General features: G+C 39.4%; 1 long non-coding RNA gene across 6 annotated transcripts in view; it reads left to right on the top strand.

The window, feature by feature from the left end:
- The first annotated feature begins 19 nt into the window (after nt 1-19).
- The window catches only part of LOC135060759 (uncharacterized), a 64,707-nt gene continuing 42,856 nt past the window's right edge, over nt 20-21,870 (top strand). Inside the window, exons 1-3 of one of the 6 annotated variants that reach the window (XR_010247160.1) lie at nt 20-108; nt 1,911-2,064; nt 8,787-8,857. This is a non-coding gene — a long non-coding RNA (uncharacterized LOC135060759). Of the gene's footprint in view, nt 109-1,166; nt 2,065-3,735; nt 4,723-8,786; nt 8,858-21,870 lie in introns of those variants that run through there. The other 5 variants (XR_010247178.1, XR_010247166.1, XR_010247154.1 and 2 more) reach the window with 5 other exon arrangements.

The following is a 21,870-nucleotide window of genomic DNA, read 5'->3' as shown; positions in this document are numbered from 1 at the left end:
ATGCCAAGTGGAGCATAAAATAGAAATAATATTCATCCTGAGAGGAGGACGCCGGCTGCGGGAGGTGCTGGCTGGAGGTGCTGCCGCCGCTGGAATGGAGGCAGAGAGGTAATGGGCAAAAAAAAAAAAAAGGAAAAGGGAATAATAATAATAATGTAAAAAAAGAAGAAGAAAGAACCTTGCAGACTCTCAGCAGCTAATAGAATATGCAATAAAGAGAGAGCGAGAGGGAGAGTGAGGGGGACAGAGAGGGGGACAGAGAGGATGGGAGAGACACACACACAGAGAATGCCTGGCACAGCAATGTTTCCGAGAGGGGGATCTGCGCGAATGTCTGTATATACTGAACTTTGACACTACTATTGAAACTGACACGTTTCTATGGAGATCGCTGCCTTATATGGAGCTCATGTCAAGGAGCCAAGCGAGGGGCTGCTGGCAACTGATCATCAAAGGCGACTGACTGGTCAGAGCCATGCATGGGGGGGAGAGGGAGATGGGAGGCTGAGGTTAGCCAAACCTCCTGCACCCCATTGGTCGCCTGCCTCTCTCCTCTGCAGCCTTGTTACCTACGGCTGGGGCTGCAGGGAGGGGGCGAGAGGAGGGGAGGGGGGCCGTGACAAGCACACTCTTCATTCACAGCGCCCCTACCCGCTGCTATTTACTCTCAGGGCTGATTAGTATGGGTTGTCTATGGGCCCAGCACAGCACAAATGCTCTACTTGGGGCGGATGATGATGGGGAGGAGGGGGGCAGGGGGGGATCATGAGGGAAACTTGGAAGAAGAGGATGATGGAGATGTAAAAATGAAGAAGACACTTATTTAAAGTCATGCCTGAGCCTGGCCCGTTTTCTGTGGTGTGTGGGGAAATAACCAACGTGATAAAGTTACAAAAAAAGAAACAAAATGCACAAAACAAATAAACAAAAATAGCATCTGCCAGGCTGCCTTATAACATGCCAATAAGGCAGTGTATGAGACTTATCACCTGCATTGATTATATAACTCTATCTATCTATCTATCTCTCTCTCTATCTATCTATCTATCTATCTATCTATCTATCTATCTATCTATCTATCTATCTATCTATCTATCCATCCATCCATCCATCCATCCATCCATCCATCTATCTATCTATCCATCTAATGTATACATTGCTTAAGCTTCAGCACACACAAAGCACATGCAATGAAAGTAGCAAGGAAAGTTTGCAGCGTGTGGGATACACTCAGACAGCAATGTTACAATAATTATTAATGAAACAATGATAAGCTCTCTTTTTGTTGTCTGGGAGGATCAGTGCTGAGCTAGAGTCCCGAGAACAGGCCGGAATTGCTGGATTGTGCTGCCACCTAGCGTACAGTAGGCGAGCACAGGCTACATGAGAGCAGCCTGCTCCCAGCATGGGGATCAAGCAGGATAATACACCTTGCAGCAGTGCCAGGGATGAGCTCAAACTTTCTCTCTCCTCCTCAGTGGCTGTGAGTGTGAGTGTGAGCTGATCCTGCTAACTTCCATTCACAACACCTTATACTGAGATTTGCTGGCAGGCAGCAGAATTTACCAAGTGATAAAGGAGCTGAGGATGCAATTATTTGTGTCTCTCCCAGCTCTTCTCTAAGCTGTAACTATGAAAAGAAGGAGCAAGGCTTTTTTTTTTCTGGAGCCCCTCTCTCAGTGTAGGGGGTGGTGGGGGGAAGGGGCACTGAATCCATTAGAGAGAGTTTCTGATAATTTCCAACCGAATAGTTGAGGGTTATTTCTTCCCCTAAATAATGGGATTTTCAATGGGTTCATGGTCCTATTGTACAGGGTCTGATCAGAAGGATGTTATTGACTATGCAACAGTGGGCTGCATTGCTCCCTCTCATCTCTGCAAATAAACTCTTCCCCCTGCCTGCTGGTCAGAGAGAAGGTGCTGGCAGAAAGAGATCTCCCTGTGCAACATATAGACGGTGCAGTAATGGGAGACCCGGGGAAACAGAGGTTGGACGAGTTCCGGAGCTCCCTCTTCCATTTCCAGCTTCCAGCAAAGGCTGCACATCCCAGGGATCTGACACTGGCAAGTACCCTGACTGTTCTCCATCTCTCCTTCCATTCCTCCTTTCCTCTTTCCAGCCATGCCTGAGCTTATCCCCGTCGTATGGATTCTAAGATCTCATTTAACTCTCAATCATTTTATTTCCATTTTCATTTATTATACCGCCTTAAATTCAAAAGAGAATTCAGGACGAAAAAACAGTTTATTGTGAAAGTTGTTTTCTTTATTTTAATTATTGTGTTTATGTTCATAGTATAAAAATACAATTTGTTTTTACTTTGCCTGATTATATGTACAGTATGCTAACTATAGTTATGTGTATTTACCAAGCTGTTACCGTGATTAGTATTGTATGTGATGTTGAGCGTTCACCCTTTTGTGGTGAGGGCCCTGTAGTAGAGACAGCACACATCTAGGGTGGGTGAACTGGACCTTGCACTGTCTCAGATGTAAGCGAAGGGGACGCCAATGACTTTTAAGCAAGTGAGAACATTTACCAATGACTCCAGCACTCATCTACAGTCTACTGTTTGGCCAGCTAATGCAAAGATCAATGCAAGTCACTTTATCAGTGTGATAATGTCAACAGATAAATGGTACAGGGAGACACACACATACAGGAGTGAAAGGGGACTTGATACTGGCCACATTATTTTCCTTCTCATGGCCCTTGTTACTATAATCTGTGTTGCTGACATGAATGTGTTGTTTCGCTGCTGAGATGTGTTCTGTCATTTCATACATGTGCTGATTCACTACAGTAAACTTTCCCAGGGACTTCCCATCGATTGTGTAACCACTAAACACGCAAGTATACTATATGCACAGTGCTCCCATAGTTTAACATAGACATAAAGTAAATTATTAATCTATTCCGCTGTTCTCTGTCGCATTGACATAGATACTCAAAGGTTGATTGCGGGCTACTTAATGTAAATATTACTGTATAGAGAAACGCATTTGTCAGGGTGAGAAAATATTGTCAACTCAGTTTAAAAGGAAATAATATATATTTATTTTGCATTTCATTTGACAGCATAGAAAATGATAATCCGGTTGATGAGATAAAATCCTGTATCCACTATTAAGAAGAAGCAGATAAGAAGTTAGCATGGAGATCTAGTTAGCATGGAGATCTAACTTACTGGTTTATAAAATATACATTGGAATAATAGTTTTGTGATGTACATTACAGACAGTGATGAAAACACCAAAGAGCTATTGTTTAACTGCACTTTCTGGTTCAGTTGTTTGTGAATTGTTAACTATCCAATGATACACAGATATCTATAACAATGATTAGAGCCTGAGTTTCTGATAGACACACAGCATGCTCGTATATTATTTTTTTATATGAAAGATATTACAGTAATATTCTTGTGATCAAAGGGACCACTAATCAATTACTGTGTTACAAGATTAGGAGCTATTTACTACAAGAACGTGTGCTTCTTAATTTCTCTGTAGGATGATAATTCATATATTTTTATTCCAAATTATATGTACCATGACTGGAACACTTTATGAACATTCTGGTAATTTTAAATATTCTGATCATTTTGAACAGATTACAAACTACATTTATATCAGTAAATTAATAGCTGGATGAATAGCTGTCTCTAATATAAAACTTTTTAATATGGTTTATTTCGCAGATTTTAAATCATAAGACATAAGACATAATAGACACATACATTTGATGAACATTTCCTACGTTTGGAAAGTAGCACAGAAAAAAAACATACTGTTACTACCCTGGAACCCTCTTTGGAAATATGTTTACTCAATAAACGTCCACTTTGACTAAACATAAAGTACACCCTGGGGTAAACATCAAAACAACACTAATATAAAAGTGTAAACATACAAAAGTATACAAACATATGCTAAATTCATTTATCTGTTATAATTATGACATAATAATGCTGACGTTTGCATTATAAGTGGCAACTGAAGACTGAATGAAGATTATTTAAATATAGTATAATATATAATATTGAACTGAATGCAATGATCTACCTACATATAACACTGAAAATGCACGGTTATTTCTCCTCAATCTCGCACGTAGAGAACTCTCCCCTCTAACACAATCACTAAAAAGTTTAAATGGTAAAATATCTATACTTCTCATCAACCGAGATGAGTCGTATAATAATTTAGAGACCAACAATCTATATATATATATATATATATATATATGTTACATATAAATATATATATTATATATCTAGAATATGTACATATCATTTGAAAAGGAGAAAGGATCACAGTACAATCTCCCCAATTGCTAAGGCGCTTTTTTGTAATAAGGAACACCTAATTTAAATGCAATATCTCAATTAACTAGAACTCCAAAAATCAGTTCAGTGCAACTGCAGCGATTTTCCTCTCTATGGCTTCATACAATAAATATACCTCTGCATTGTGTATTCTCTCTCTGGGGGAGAAAAGTGTGTCTAATGTAGCATAACTAGTGAGGTCCTAAACAGCTTGATGTATCCCAACAGCTTTCTGCACAAAAAGAAATATCTGGCAGTGCCCTAAGCCCAGGGAGTGTGGTTCCTATCTGTGTGTATGTGTGTAAATGGTAAGCAGTGGCGTTAACCCTTCAGATGGATCCTGTGGGGCTGAAATGGAGAGGTCTATTGTAAGATCTTTGGACTATTCTAAGATCAGGTTGGTATGAAAGAGACGAGAAGGTCACTTGAAGTCTCCTTTTATCTACTCCCATTTTCTGTCTGGATCAGCAGCTCTGAATAGACACCATCTAATCGCTCTTAATAGAAAAAAAAAGCACTGGGACCAACTAAAATGCTTCTATTCTTTATACGGATAAAATGCATCTACATTGTGAAAAAAGTAATCTTGATAGTACTCTAAACAAAACTTAAATAGGATTTAATAAAAAAAGTGAATAAAAGTAGAAATTAATCACTTAATTTGTTTATTAATTAAAAGAGACATATATTTGACTATACACAGTCTTTGTTAAGTTCAGTAAACTAATTGCACTAAGGTAATAGAAAGTTTGTGATAGCAGATATTTTACCATGGCTTAAGTGCATTAAGCAATGCTTTAAATCAGTTGTAATACTGAATAATTGCTTACAACGTGTTCTGGAAATGAATGAGTGATTATGGAGAAGAAAGTGCTGATCTTGTTTTATCTATTTAAGTTCACAAGTTGCTGCTAAAAGCCACGAGATAGCCGAAGACCGTGGTGGTGATATTGGCTGTAGGGTCGGTCAGTCAGTCCTGGACGGCTGCACATTCCTGGTACAGAATACTTTGTTGCTAAGGCGACCGTCCACATAATTCAACTTTTTATTCAATAGTGATATATATATATATATATATATATATATATATATATATACTTATTGATTTTTGTGTAAAGTGTCACACTAAAGCAAAGACATCCTATAGAACACTGAGTATAAACCTTTAAATAGAATACTAATGGTGCAATTACGCTAGTGCACTTATATCATTTGTTGGTGTCTATTGGTTTGGAGTCAAACCACAATGATATTTTTGTTCCTTTACCCAAGAGAAAGTAAGAAAACACTTCTCGATTGCCATACATTAATTACAGCTGCATTAAGAACGGTCGTATGCTACGATATATGAGACCAAAGAGGATAAAGTATTTTTCTATTATAAAGTATGCTCCTTTCAATCTATTTAATATCTGCACTGACTGTTATTAATTGGCTTGCTGTCTTTATTACAAGAAATGAATCCTTTATTATAAGAAACCATATTACAGGATCTCTTATCTCCGCTCCAGAAACCTGAACCCACTCTAGATTGTACATTAGCTTTATATATAAGGTATTTTAAATCAGTTTTATATTGTTCTAAAACGAGGATTTTTTTCTAAAGTGATGGCAAAAAGACAAAGCCTAGAAATCCATCTTTCCTTATTTTATTACTCTTATTACCTGTTGTTTATGGAAATGTACAAATTAGCCTGAAACTAGCTAGATGGGTGTAATGGTAATTGAAGACAATGGAGAAACACTAGCTTTTCCAATTAACTGCTGCTTGGAGTTTAGTTAGAAGGACTGTCAGCCCTGGCGATGGTAATTGTTTTATTGCTCACTAAACTATCATTCACTTAGAACATATGTGCTAATTATTCTGGCCGACCTCAGAAATAGGCACTACAAATCTATTATCCCATATAATGTATATGGTTCTTGCAGGCAGGGGATACATCACAGCACAAGGTAGAGATACCAGTCTCACAGCCATGTAACAAGTACGTACACTAAACATATGACATACCTGTAGGACACAATCCTAATACAGATTTGCTCAGTAATATGTGCCATTATTTACATAGTACATGTATGTGCAGGAATGGTTGTACAGTTTTACATTTTAACCATCTTGTTCTACAGTTTGGCTGAAACATGCCAATAATTAATTACCGAGGTGAACCTTTACTTTTGGGAGTAATATGGGGCTTGAAGGGACATTAATAGCAGCAAAAGGGTTAAGACTTGTCGCAGGCAACTTGCTGCCTAGCCTCGCCCTCAGGTAATTTTTTCCCCCAAATAAACACTGGATTCCTCCGGGACCTGGAGATTCTGCAGAAGGTGGTGAGGTAGTAGTAACACTCCTGTGTACACAGACTGTCTCCTAACGTGCTTCTCTCATCACCTTAATTCGCTGTAAGGAGTCCCTCTGCCTGCCACATGGTAACACAGATGCAGATATGATTTGCAGACAGACAGGTGCATGCTGCGAGAAAGATACCTCAGGTGTCTAACTAGGAACGATGAGAGAATAGGAAGCCTATTGTCACTAAGTGGGATCAGGTTATTCTTTGTCACACTATAAATGCTGCATTTCACACCAGATGTACTCCGGCTTCCAGTGCACACTCTTCTGCACTTCTGTTATAGAAAACTTGGGGACATTTTTAACAGATGCGTTAAAAACTAAACAATAACGGCAATGAGAAATGGATTTTGTTCTATTTTAGAAGTGTTTCTACATGTAGACAATAAGTCACTGATCAGTTGTTGTAGAACTACAGGTCATAGAATAGAACATCTGGACAGAGGCAGCCTGAGCTTCTGTAGCTGTTGTAGAACTATAAGTAGCAGAATGCCAAGTAAGCAATAGATAACATATGGCTCTCCAGTTGTTTTGGAGCTACAAGCCCCAGCATGCCCAGCCTTCTAGAGGTAAACAGTTATGTCTAATTTTTGTAGTCCCAAAGGTTGCAGCACACCCAACCAACTAAGGCAACCTATATAATAATAATAATAATAATAATAATAATAATAATAATAATACTACATTATTAACATTTCAAAATAAACATTATACAGAGCATTGCAGAGAATAATAATTGACAACAGTTACTGCCCAGTGGAGCTTAAATTTAGTCTTAATTCTCACATTCCAATTCTATATAGATAATTTAGAAATGTAGAATTTGATGGCAGATAAGAACCAATTGGCCAATATAGTATGCTATTTTTATGTCTAATAACCTCAGCCTCTATTTAATCTTTAGCTTTTGTCAGACTTCGGAGAGCTGTATGTCTTTCCCAAGCATGTTGAAGTTCCCAGGCTACTGAGAAAAGACTATTCCACCTATCTACTACCATTTCAGTAAAGTCATTCTTCTAGTTATTTCATATCCTCTTGTTCCAAGACTTTTCTCCCTCTGTAGAAATTCCTTAGTTGTTCTTGGACTGTAGTAGCCAATAGAGGTTTTTTTCTGGATGTTATAGTAACAACTATCATGTGTTCCAAGATTTAGGCAACCTGTTGCTGTTGTGCTGTTATTATTATTTATTAACAGTTTCTTTAATAGTGCAGCATATTCTGTTGTACTTTACAGTAAGCTAACAAAGCTTGGTAATAAAAGACAGACATAGGGGTAGCATGGCTATAAGAGGTAGGAGGGTATGGAGTTACAATTGCAGCATGTAAGCATGCAGTGAGTCTTTAGCTGCTGTAGAACTACAAGTCTCAGCATACCAAGCTAGCAAATTTTAACTGATGCTCTTAAGCTGTTTTTGAACTATAAGTAGCAGTATGCCCAGCCCTTGGAAACTTGTAATAATTATTATAATTATTGTTATATAATTAGTTTTAAAGTTATTTATACAGTGCACACATATTCCGCAGTGCTTTACAGAGAGTATTTTGCCATACGCATCAGTCGCTGCCCCAGTGGAGCTTACAATCTATATTTCCTGCCACCTGTACACACACACTTACACATCAGGGTTCATTTTTGTCTGCAGGCAATTAACCTACCAGTGTTTTTGTAATATTCTTTTTTTCTGGCCTGAAAATTTTGCACAGTGTTTTGCACAAAATGATTTAGTATTCACATCTCACTATTCAAGAACTGCAAGTCACAGCATGCCAAACTAGCCAAAGGGAACATGGATCTCTCTCGACAATATCTCTCTTATATGTTTCCACATTCTGAACTTGTTCTTTAACCACTTAACTGACGATTTTTCCCTTCATGGAAATATATTTTTAGATTGTCAAAAATATTCCTACTTTACATCATTGCATGAACAAAGCACCAACATATTCTTACAGCGTTGTACGGCAGAGGGTTAAAATATACAATGTAAAAAAATAAATAAAAATCTTCTAGAAAGGTAACATAACTTGGACAATGGAATGCTAAACTAGTTTTATAATATTAGCTACATTTGTGTTTGTAACCAAATACTGATATTTATTTTTTATTGTAGAGATCTACAAGTCTTTGATATGGATGTATTCTCCTCCATTTCCGGAAAATAAATTCCAAAATCTATGTACGGTAAGGAAGATCTTATTGGGTTCAAGGTTATTATTTAAAGTGGCATTAACCAAAATGTAATCCAAATGATTTGATGAGGGATAATTTTGCAAGGATCCTTTTAAGTGATTGTTCTTTTTTGCACTGCATCCCTGTCCCCTGAACAGAAAATATGGGGGTTCTCACTATATCCTCCTTATAGTCCGAACCCAGTTGTTGAACAATACAGTACATTAACCTGCTATTGTTCTGCTACTATTTAGCACTATTATTATTATTATTATAATAATAATAATAATAATAATAATTATCATTGTTAATTTATATAGGGCCACCTTACATCAGTGCACACACACACACACACACACACACACACACACACACACACACACACACACACACACACACACACACACACACACACACACACACACACACCTGGAGCACTTGGAGGAAACCCACACAAACATACTTACAAACCTATACAAACTCCACTCAGATGCTCTCAGTGCTGTGAAGCAACAATGCTATCCACTTTGCCTCCATATTGCCCCCAATCCATCCAATACTCCTATGGAGCTCTATGTAAAAGAACTGGATGGTTTGAGCCCCCCAGAGTCATGCGTTTCATATGACGTGGCACCTAAAAAAGATATAAGTCAAATGATAGAAAATATGCCAATACAAATGATGTATAAATAAAAAAACTTTACAGTGGTGGGGATCTCGCTCACAAGTGCTCGAGCACTTTTATGCAAATCCAGCATTCGGCCGGCCGGGCAAAGGGGCGAATCAGGCTGCCATTGCTGTCCCTGAAGTGCCGTGGCAACAGCTGATTCACCTCCTTTGTATCTAATTGAATTCCCACCAAAGTACCAACCAGTCAGCTTCTAACTATTATGTTACAGACTGTGTTAGAATAATTAGTTAGGAGCTGATTGGTTGGTACTTTATATGTCTCGACTTTATCTCTCTCTAAGGTTTGATACATCTCTCTCAAGGTACCGTCTATAGAAGAGTTACTGATTACATTTAGAAACACGTATGTGACAGCATTTATATCTAGACAGAACTGTAGATGTTTGACATTGTATATACATCAGCTGAGCATGAGCCATTGTTACTTTGTTATCAACCACTTCAGACAAGAAGACGCTGCTGCTGCGGACACTATAAAGAAACATCATCGTTCATAGGGACAAATCTTTGAAACTTGAGACTGTCCCTGGTATTTAGGGACAGTTAGCCAGTATGTTAGAGATGCTTGGCCAATCACAGTTTATCTGGACAGTTACTGTAGCATAACAGAATATATTGGATTTTCATTCTGCTTTTGATTTCTTACATTTAGAAGCACATTTGTTGCAGACATTTTCCTGAAGGATCACTGTATAGTGGTGCAATATGCAGTGTATGCTGAAAACAACAATACCATACTGTAAGGGCCTTTTGCCCCAAGCTGGAGCAATGGTGGCAGCTACGTTCAACCATTTTCTTGGGCTCTTTTTAGAGCTCTGGTATATGTGTATGCAAGCAAGAGGGCCAATCACAAATGAGAATCCAGACATCGTACCCCTTTCCTACACCATATTTATTTGGCTGACAACTTGTATTTGTTGATTCTGTATTACAGATAGACTCTACACTATGACAATTTACTTGGGGTTAGAGTGGCTTTAACACAACATACTGTTGAGGCAGAACTCTTGGAGGCAACGGAGTCATCTGCCGCCGGGCTCCTGCTCTGAAGGGGGCACCTCTCCTCCCATTCTGTGACACCATTAAATTAAGTTGATAGCTGCTACTCTCTTATCAGTAGCCAATTGCCTCACTGGTCCCTGTACCTTACAAATCACACCCTTTTTATTATACTTTAGATAGCATTTTACAAGTGTCATACCCCGGATTAGAAACCATGACCTATTACACTGGAAGCAGACACCTTACTGATGGAGCTATTTGCTCCTGTATAGGAAATATGAGAATTCTAACTATATGAAGATACTTCTCTGACAATTACACGTAACTTCGTATAGTAAGAATTCTCCTGCTTCCTATACTGGAGCAAATAGCTCCATTAGTAACGTGCCTGCTGTCAGTGTAACAGGTCATGGGTTCTAATCCTGGGTATGACTGCTATGAAATGTGTGATTTAAAATAAAAGACAATGAAATGTATATATACAGTATATATGTTTGTTTTTTCAGAACACTACACACACACACACACACACACACACACACACACACACACACACACACACACACACATATTTATATCTAAATATAGGGGGGGGGGGCACCAATATTTATCTTGCCTCCGGGCTACTGGGACGAACTTACACCACTGGTTGTACAGGGGATGTAGTTAAGAGACCGGCATACGGGAACCTGGCAGTCAGCATACCGACTCTGGGATCCTGACTGCGAGAATGCCGACAGGGGGCGGAGGGCTATTCCCACTCGTGGGTGTCCACGACACCCATGGAGTGGGAATAGAACCTGCAGCGAGCGCAGCGAGCCCACAAGGGGCTTCATTGCACTCGCCCCCTGTCAGCATTCTGCCAGTTGGGATCCCGGCGTCGGTATGCTGACCACCGGGATACCGAACGCCGGTCTTGCATACCTAACGCATTGTACAGGTCCTGCTCCCAGGCTCATGACTGCACAAGAATGTAAATGTTCTTAGTCTGTGGTCAAGTAAGAGTTATGTTGAGATTTGTTAATGCTCTCTGTACATAAGTTACTTAAGCATAGCCAGATTAAGGGGGGATGCAGGGCATACTGTACCCCGGGCCTCCCTTTGTCAGGGGGCCCCCCGGTCAGAGCACACTGACATCACTAGCTTTCCCTCTTAAGCAGCAGCAGAACCAGCAGCCAGAATGCGAGCAGGACAGTATGCAGTGCAGGCAGAGACACAGGAATATCATGTTTCATGAGCTACCACCAGAGCTTTCTGACCAGAGGAGAGATAGGAGGGTGGAGAGGGCTGCAAGTGACACAGGGATCCCAGCTTCTCCCTCTCCCCGTTTGGGTGTCTGAGTCCTGTGTAAACAGTTATGCAGCTAAACTATTTGGGTCTAGAGATAGAGACACAGTCCTCCTGAGTCCTGTCTCAGTGTGTAAGTAGAACAGAGGCTGCTGCTATTCTTGCACGTGACAAGATAAATTATTTTATTTATCTATGTGTATTTTAAGGTTAAGTTGTCTTTGTTCCACTAAAATAAAAGTTTCTAAAATAGTTGTCTTTCAATTAGGTGGAGCAGTACCCAGGCATATTTAAACTATTAGTTAAAACTAATATACAACATTGGTTTAAATTTAATATACACAATCTATACCTCTCACCATGATCCATTCCAGGAGGGACAAAATGTTCTCTACCTGGACTTCCCTCTTAATTTATGATTGCGATCACCTGTGTTGAAGTACCTTTCTTATCAATTAAATAGTTCAACACAGGAAGTCCAGGTAGAGAGCATTTTGTCCCTCCTGGAACGGGACATGTTGGGAGGTATGCACATTTTTATACACCCCCCACCTTCCATCGGGCCCCCCTTTTTTAAGTGCCCTGGGCACCCCCAAGGCTTAATCCGGCCCTGTATTTAAGGGTCTATTTACTAAGCCTTGGATGGAGATAAAGTCGCTGGAGATAAATTACCAGCCAATCGGCTCCTAACTGCTATGCCACCGGCTGTGTTTGAAAAATGACAGGAGCCGACTGGCTGATACTTTATCTCCAGTGACTTTATCTCCATCCAAGGCTTAGTAAATAGGCCCCTTAAGTAGTGCTGATATGTGCAAGATATATCCCTATTTTACTTACAAATCTTTATTTGCAAACTAGATACAACATGAAAAAAAATGTATAATGATCTTCAGATTAAATAAAAAGAAGATAAGGAATCTCAAATATTAGGCGTCAGGAATAATAGATATCATTTACACCATGATAAAGATCATGTGATTCCCTTTAGGGTTATGTTGGCAAAAGAACAAATGAATGACATACATTTCTTGTACAGTTATTTCTACAATTCCAGAAAACAGCTAAAGTACAGTATAAAGGCTCCTCCTCCTCAATCCCTAAGACTTTCCATGGCCCTAAGGATGTTAGGGCATATTCAATTAGCGGCTAGATATTGCTGCATATATCACTGCTTAATAAGGTCGCCCAAAAAAATCTGCAATGTTGGCGGTTGGGAAGTGTCTGAGAAAAGGTCGGAACACCTACACCACCTGAATACCACACTTTATTGTTTTTTCTTTTTCAACAATGTTTTATATTTTTGTTGCTATTATTTATTTAAGAGAATATGAACATTCAGCAGTGTATTATTGGTACGCACATAAAATGAGGAAATAAATATAGAAAAGAAACAATAATTATTGTATGCTTATGAAATTTGCCTTGTGAGCATGCAATTAAAACATTTACACTTTCAAAAATGTTTACCTTAATCTAAAAGTTTTAGCAATATTTCTGAAAAAATAAAACAATCGGAACACCGTAATATGCCAAATAATAATAATAATAATAATAATAATAATAATAATCTAGCTTGGTTATTTTCAGTGTATTAGAAATTAGGGTAAATGTGCTTCTGTGTTATTTCTTTTTCTGATGGAAGAGTACAGGAACAATTATAGATATTGTTCTTTTGCATATAATTAGAATTATTTAAGTGCACTAATCCAGAATGACAAGCCGCTGCGCTATTGTGAATTCTGCAGAAGGAAATAATTTTGTATTAATGTACATACATTGTTGAGAGATAAATCACTGGTGCTTCTATTAATTTTGTTGTCTGAGTGCTTCTCAAGAAGCATAATACATTTCAATTTGACTGGAGGTTTTTCAGTACCGAAAAAAAAATAAAATAATAAAAAATAAATAAATGGAAAAGACTAATGGAAGTCCAGAGACAGAAATGAATAAAATATGAGTACATGGAGCTGCTCACACTTATTGTAAATGGGAACATAATTTGGAATCAAAGGATATGATGACGAATAAAAACCAATTGGCCCATATAAACTTCAAGGCTTGCTTACAATCACAGAGAGGTCACCATGTGAACAAACAGATATTGCATAAAGATGCAACAATGGGATCCAGGAGTCAGAAAATCCATAGTGTGTTTAATCACAAGTGCAGAATAATACGTAAAGATATATATATATATATATATATATATATATATGTATATATATATATATATATATATATATATGTATATATATATATATATATATATATATATATATATATATATATAAAACAACTGCACACACGTTGAGTGTGGTATACAAGGTTGATGCTCAGGATGTCACCATAGTCGAAAATTAAATATAGAACATGTCGACAGTCACAAATTCAACGGTCCAGGCTTATGTTTAGGGTTAGGATGCCGTAAGGGTTAGGGTTGCTCTAACACTAGAAAACTTTATCAGGGTCAAATGCAGACTTTCAAAGGGAGGAGGAGGGGAGACTCTGAGGAAAGGGGTAGAGCTAGCTAGCTTCATAAAGAGTCCTGAGCAGACATGCAACGTTGCTGTTACTTGCACCAAATAAACGTAGGTAGTTTATTCATTCAAACAGTTCCCAGTTTTCCGTCCATTGCCGATCGATGTAGGGATAGACATCGGTGGGTTGAGCATTGATGGTAAAACAATAGCAAAAAGAATTAACAATCAGTGATTAACCATCAATGGTCATTAACCTGCAATATCCGATGGACATTTCTAGGTTGATGCCATTCCTAGAGCCGTAAGTTCCTGGGACGGGATCTATTGGTGTCTCTGGGTCTCATTCATATATGAAGCATTGCAGAAATTGCAAACGCATCAACAACACAGGCGGAGTAGCTAGAGAGCTACGCAGACTGTGGAAGTACTGATGGTTGCAGAAAAAGTTCAGATGGTCAAGCTAATAATTGCAGAGTCACAGGCAGCTTATCGTGGTCATAGTGATGTAGGGAATGCATACCTCCCAACATCGGGATGGGGAAGCGGGACTCCCAGGAGCGCCGCGTTCATAAGGGGAAATGACCTATAGAATAGAGGGCATATCCTTGCAGGAGTGCCGCGATTGCGAGCCATGCCGCCGCTTTCCATCATTGTGAGGGCATAGCTAGCGCTCTGTTAGCTGCTGACATGCCCCTAGACCCTCTGTCTCCTGTGAATAGACGCTGTGCGCATGTACACAGCATCTATTCACCGCTGCTCTGCTAGGCAGAGCAGTGACTGACAGGAGCCTCCTAACTGCCCCCCCCCCCCACTGCGGGTGACTGACAGGAGTCTCCCAACTGCTCCCCCCCCCACTGCGGGTGTCTGACAGGAGCCTCACAACTCCCCCTCCCCCACTGTGGGACACTGTGGCTCGCGGGTGGGACAGCGGGACAGTCCACAAAAAACTTGGCTGATCCATGAAAATTGGGACTGTTGGGAGTTATGGGAATGCTGTTAGTCTGCTGTATGCCTAATTAAATAAATTAGCTTTTTACAATTGACAAAATAACACTTTTCTTTAGATATGTATGTTGTAATTTGTATGCTCATTTTAGCACAGTGTTATACAAAAGTTTTAGTATTGCAAGCAACTCTTGTTACGTTTTACATGTATGTATTGTGTTTATACCATGACATTTAATGTATACTTGCCGATACTTTTGCTGCCCATTCTGGGAGGAGGCAGCCAGCTTGGCATGGTAGGGGAAGGCATGGCGGAGGGGGTGATGCTGGGTAGGGGGTGGAGCAATTCTGCAACTCGCAGACCCATCCCCGCTACACAATGATACCCCTTTCAGACCGCCTGAGGCGGGTCGCACCCGGGTGCCTGACACGGGAGCTCCCAGGGCGCGACCCGCTTCAGGTGTCCATGATCTCCAAGCGCTGCCTGTCCACACACAGTAAACGGGAAATGGGTTTTATTGACCCTGCTCCCGTTCACACTGCACAGCGCGCTGGGTTGAACACGTGTTAGACCCTGCTCGCTACCTGAGTTGGAAAACCGGGTCGCTAAACCCGGTATTTCAACCCTGGCACCATTCAGACCACACATGAACATGGGTTATGCACGTTCATGTGCCAATAACCCGTGTTCATAGCTGGCAGTCTGAAAGGGGGTATCACAAGACTTACAGATGTATAAGATGTTTATTATCAGAATTTTAAGTGAATGTACACGATGTTGTGTTTGTAGCTATGCGTGCGATGGGAGTGGGCAAGATTTGCGATGGGGTTGTAGTATACGCAGATGCGATTGTGGGTTTGGCTAGAGGTCTTCACAGATTTGCAATTGCATTCGCAATCATTGTGCCTTCAGTCTTCAAAAGCAATCCATGCTGAATGAAGCCCTCTGTCTGGGGACACTGCCTTATGCTCTTTAATTAGGCTACTATAGGCAAAGGAATTCAATTGCCGGTGAAGGGTGTGATTTGCTTTTGCCACAGCGTATAAACACTGGCAACGGCCGCCCATCTCTCACCCTTTGCTACATGGGTAGCGAACACTTTTGTGTGAGATCCCGCTGTCGTAAAGCGCAGATTCGTCCAGGCGAATGGATTTACCCTTAATTGAATTCCCCCCATAGACTGACAGCTCCATACAGTCCTGGCACCTTGTGGTATGAATGGCAGCTGTGAACTAAATACCTTAATACAGTAGTGTTGGGTTTTAAGGAGAATGAAATCCAGAAAAGCTAATTCACATTAACCTGCCTTTAAGCAAAGAGAATTTATGCATGTTCAGGCTGAGCAGCTTTTTCTTAATATGTCACAGAAATCTTTTGGTGATGTGCAAGAAATTTCTATAGACCTTCCCTGAAAATTTAATTTTGTACTTCTTCATTTCATTAGTCAAATATGGTCTCCATCAAAGTGGGACGGAGAAGTGCTTGAAGCAATTATGCTCCCCAATTAGCATAGCTAGAGTGACCCACATGAAGCTGCACCACACTGTAATATATGCTGTCTATTAAAATCAGGAGATGGTTGAATTGTAATATTTGCTGGTATTGTATAGCTGAGATGAGATATCATACTAATATAACTTCAATATTCCCACAGCGTGATATCATACTATATAACCTTACTATACCTACACCGTGATGTGATATCATACTGCATAACCTCAATATATCCACACTGTCATGTGATATTATACTGTATAACCATAATAAGTCTACACCGTGATGTGATATTATACTACATAACCTCAATATACCCACACTGTGATGTGATATCATACTGTGCAACCTCAATATACCCACACTGTGATGTGATATCATACTGTGCAACCTCAATATACCCACAGCGTGATGTGATATAATACTGTATAACCTCAATATACCCACACCGTGATGTGATATCATACTGTATAACCACAATATATCCACACTGTCATGTGATATTATACTGTATAACCATAATAAGCCTACTCTGTGATGTGATATTATACTACATAACCTCAATATACCCACACCGTGATGTGATATTATACTACATAATCTCAATATACCCACACCGTGATGTGATATTATACTGTGCAACCTCAATATATCCACAGCGTGATGTCTCAATATACCCACACCGTGATGTGATATAATACTGTATAACCTCAATATACCCACACCGTGATGTGATATCATACTGTATAACCCCAATATATCCACACTGTCATGTGATATTATACTGTATAACCATAATAAGCCTACACCGTGATGTGATATTATACTACATAACCTCAATATACCCACACCGTGATGTGATATTATACTACATAACCTCAATATACCCACACTGTGATGTGATTTCATACTGTATAACCTCAATATACCCACAGCGTGATGTGATGTCATACTATATAACCTCAATATACCCGCAGCCTGATATCATACTGTATAACCTTAATATACCTACACCGTGATGAGATATTATACTGCATAACCTCAATATACCCACACTGTGATGTGATATCATACTGTATAACCTCAATATACCCACATCGTGATATCATACTGTATAACCTTAATATACCTACACCGTGATGAGATATTATACTGCATAACCTCAATATACCCACACTGTGATGTGATATCATACTGTATAACCTCAATATACCCACACCGTGATATCATACTGTATAACCTTAATATACCTACACTGTGATGAGATATTATACTGCATAACCTCAATATACCCACACCGTAATGTGATATTATACTGTATAATCTCAGTATACCCACACCGTGATGTCTCAAAATACCCACACCGTGATGTGATATTATACTGTATAACCTCAATATACCCACACCGTGATGTCTCAATATAACCACACCGTGATGGGATATCATATTGTATAACCTCAATATATCCACACTGTCATGTGATATCACACTATATAACTTCAATATATATATAAAACACTGTGATGAGATATCATACTGTATAACCTCAATATACCCACACCGTGATGAGATATCATACTATATACCTCAATATACCGACACCGTGATGTGATATCATACTGTATAACCTCAATATATCCACACTGTCATGTGATATCACACTATATAACTTCAATATATATATAGAACACCGTGATGAGAAATCATACTGTATAACCTCAATATACCCACACCCTGATGTGGTATCATACTGTATAACCTCAATATACCCACACCCTGATGTGATATCATTTAGTATAACCTCAATATACCCACACCATGATGTGATATCCTAGTGCATAGCCTCAATATACCCACACCCTGATGTGATATAATTTTGTATAACCTCAATATACCCACAGCGTGATGTGATGTCATACTATATAACCTCAATATACCCGCAGCCTGATATCATACTGTATAACCTTAATATACCTACACCGTGATGAGATATTATACTGCATAACCTCAATATACCCACACTGTGATGTGATATCATACTGTATAACCTCAATATACCCACATCGTGATATCATACTGTATAACCTTAATATACCTACACCGTGATGAGATATTATACTGCATAACCTCAATATACCCACACTGTGATGTGATATCATACTGTATAACCTCAATATACCCACACCGTGATATCATACTGTATAACCTTAATATACCTACACTGTGATGAGATATTATACTGCATAACCTCAATATACCCACACCGTAATGTGATATTATACTGTATAATCTCAGTATACCCACACCGTGATGTCTCAAAATACCCACACCGTGATGTGATATTATACTGTATAACCTCAATATACCCACACCGTGATGTCTCAATATAACCACACCGTGATGGGATATCATATTGTATAACCTCAATATATCCACACTGTCATGTGATATCACACTATATAACTTCAATATATATATAAAACACTGTGATGAGATATCATACTGTATAACCTCAATATACCCACACCGTGATGAGATATCATACTATATACCTCAATATACCGACACCGTGATGTGATATCATACTGTATAACCTCAATATATCCACACTGTCATGTGATATCACACTATATAACTTCAATATATATATAGAACACCGTGATGAGAAATCATACTGTATAACCTCAATATACCCACACCCTGATGTGGTATCATACTGTATAACCTCAATATACCCACACCCTGATGTGATATCATTTAGTATAACCTCAATATACCCACACCATGATGTGATATCCTAGTGCATAGCCTCAATATACCCACACCCTGATGTGATATAATTTTGTATAACCTCAATATACCCACACCGTGATGTGATATCATAGTCATACTGTGTAACCTCAATATACCCACACCCTGATATGATATCATATCACCGTGATGTGATATCTTACTGTATAACCTCAATATACCTACACCGTGATGAGATCTCATACAATATAACCTCAATAAACCCACACCGTTATGTGATATCTTACTGTATAACCTCAATATACCTACACCGTGATGAGATCTCATACAATATAACCTCAATAAACCCACACCATGATGTGATATCATACTATATAACCTCAATAAACCCACACCATGATGTGATATCATACTATATAACCTCAATATATCCACACCCTGATGTGATATCATACTGTATAACCTCAATATACCCACACCCTGATGTGATATCATACTGTATAACTTCAATATACCCACACCCTGATGTGATATCACACTGTATAACTTCAATATACCCACACCCTGATGTGATATCATACTGTATAACCTCAATAAACCCACACCGTGATGTGATATCAGAGGCAGAACTCTGGGAGGCAACGGAGTCATCTGCCGCCGGGCTCCTGCTCTGAAGGGGGGCACCTCTCCTCCCATTCTGTCACTACAAATCACACCCTGTTTTATTATACTGTAGATACATATTTTACAAGTATCACACCCAGGATTAGAAACCACAACCTATTACACTGGAAGCAGACACCTTACTGATGAAGCTGTTGCTCCTGTATAGGAAATATGAGAATTTTAACTATATGAAGATACTTCTCTGACATTACACGTAACTTCATATAGTTAGAATTATCATGTTTCTCGTACAGGAGCAAATAACTCCATCAGTAAGGTGTCTGCTGTTAGTGTAACAGGTCATTGGTTCTAATCCTGGGTATGACTGCTAAGAAATGTGTGATTTAAAAGAAATGACTATTAAATGTATAAATACAGTATATAATTTTTTTCCAGAACACTCCACGCACGCACGCACGCACGCACGCACGCACGCACACATACATACATATATTTATCTTAATATAGGAAATAGGGGGGCACCAATATTTACCCACACTCTGATGTGATATCATTCTGTATAACCTCAATATACCCACACCGAGATGTGATATCATATTGTATAACCTCAATATACCCATACCATAATGTGATATCATAGTCATTCTGTAAAACCTCAGTATACCCACACCCTGATGTGATATTATACTGTATAACCTCAATATACCCACACCCTGATGTGATATCATACTGTATGTATAACCTGAATACACCCACACCCTGATGTGATATCGTTCTGTATAACCTCAATATACCAACACCATGATGTGATGTCACACTATATAACCTCAATAAACCCACACCATGATGTGATATCATACTGTATAACCTCAATATACCCACACCCTGATGTGATTTCCTACTGCATAACCTCAATATACCCACACCGGGGTGGTATTCAAGTGACCGGTGGTCGGGAGACCAACAGTCACATGACCTCCTCCACCATCCCGACCCCTCACTATCCCGCTGGTCGGCATGCCGACCAACAGGTACTATTTCCACTCGTGGGTGTCCACGACACCCATAGAGAGGGAATAGAACACGTGGCGACCGTAGGTCGCCACCGAGCCCGCAAGGGGCTTGCTGCACTCGCCCCTCCCCGCCGGGATCCCGGCGTCAGTAAACTGACCGGCGGTCTCCTGACCGCCGGTCAGCCATACTACACCCCCACACCGTGATGTGATAACATAGTCATACTGTATAACCTCAATATACCCACACCCTGATGTGATATCACACTGCATAACCTCAATATACCCACACTGTGATGTGATATCATATTGTATAACCTCAATATACCCATATCATGATGTAATATCGTAGTCATACTGTATAACCTCAGTATACCCACACCGTGATGTGATAACATAGTGTAACACTGTAGGGGTGCAAGGTGCCTTTTCCTGGGGAATATGGCAGCACGCAGCAGTTGAGGAACAACACAAGTCCAGTTTCTGGTACAACTGACCCCGGCCAGTTTTATTGAAACAGAAAATAAAACAAACCCCAAAATAAAAATACCTTGCCTGTCCGGCACTAACTAAACATAAGATGTTCCTAACTGTCACTAAACAAAACACAGAGTTCTTCAGTACATACTGTATAGCTTACTTGCATCAGAAAGCGTGTCTCTCACACACAGATCCTGCAGCCTTCCCAGGCAGTCTGCCCATACTAATCAGGTTAGAAGCACTATATCACTCTTA

Source organism: Pseudophryne corroboree, chromosome 1 (assembly GCF_028390025.1).
Source record: "Pseudophryne corroboree isolate aPseCor3 chromosome 1, aPseCor3.hap2, whole genome shotgun sequence".
Lineage (NCBI taxonomy): Eukaryota > Metazoa > Chordata > Amphibia > Anura > Myobatrachidae > Pseudophryne > Pseudophryne corroboree.
The sequence above is the reverse complement of the archived record's forward strand: the minus strand, read 5'-3'. Positions and strand labels throughout refer to the sequence as shown.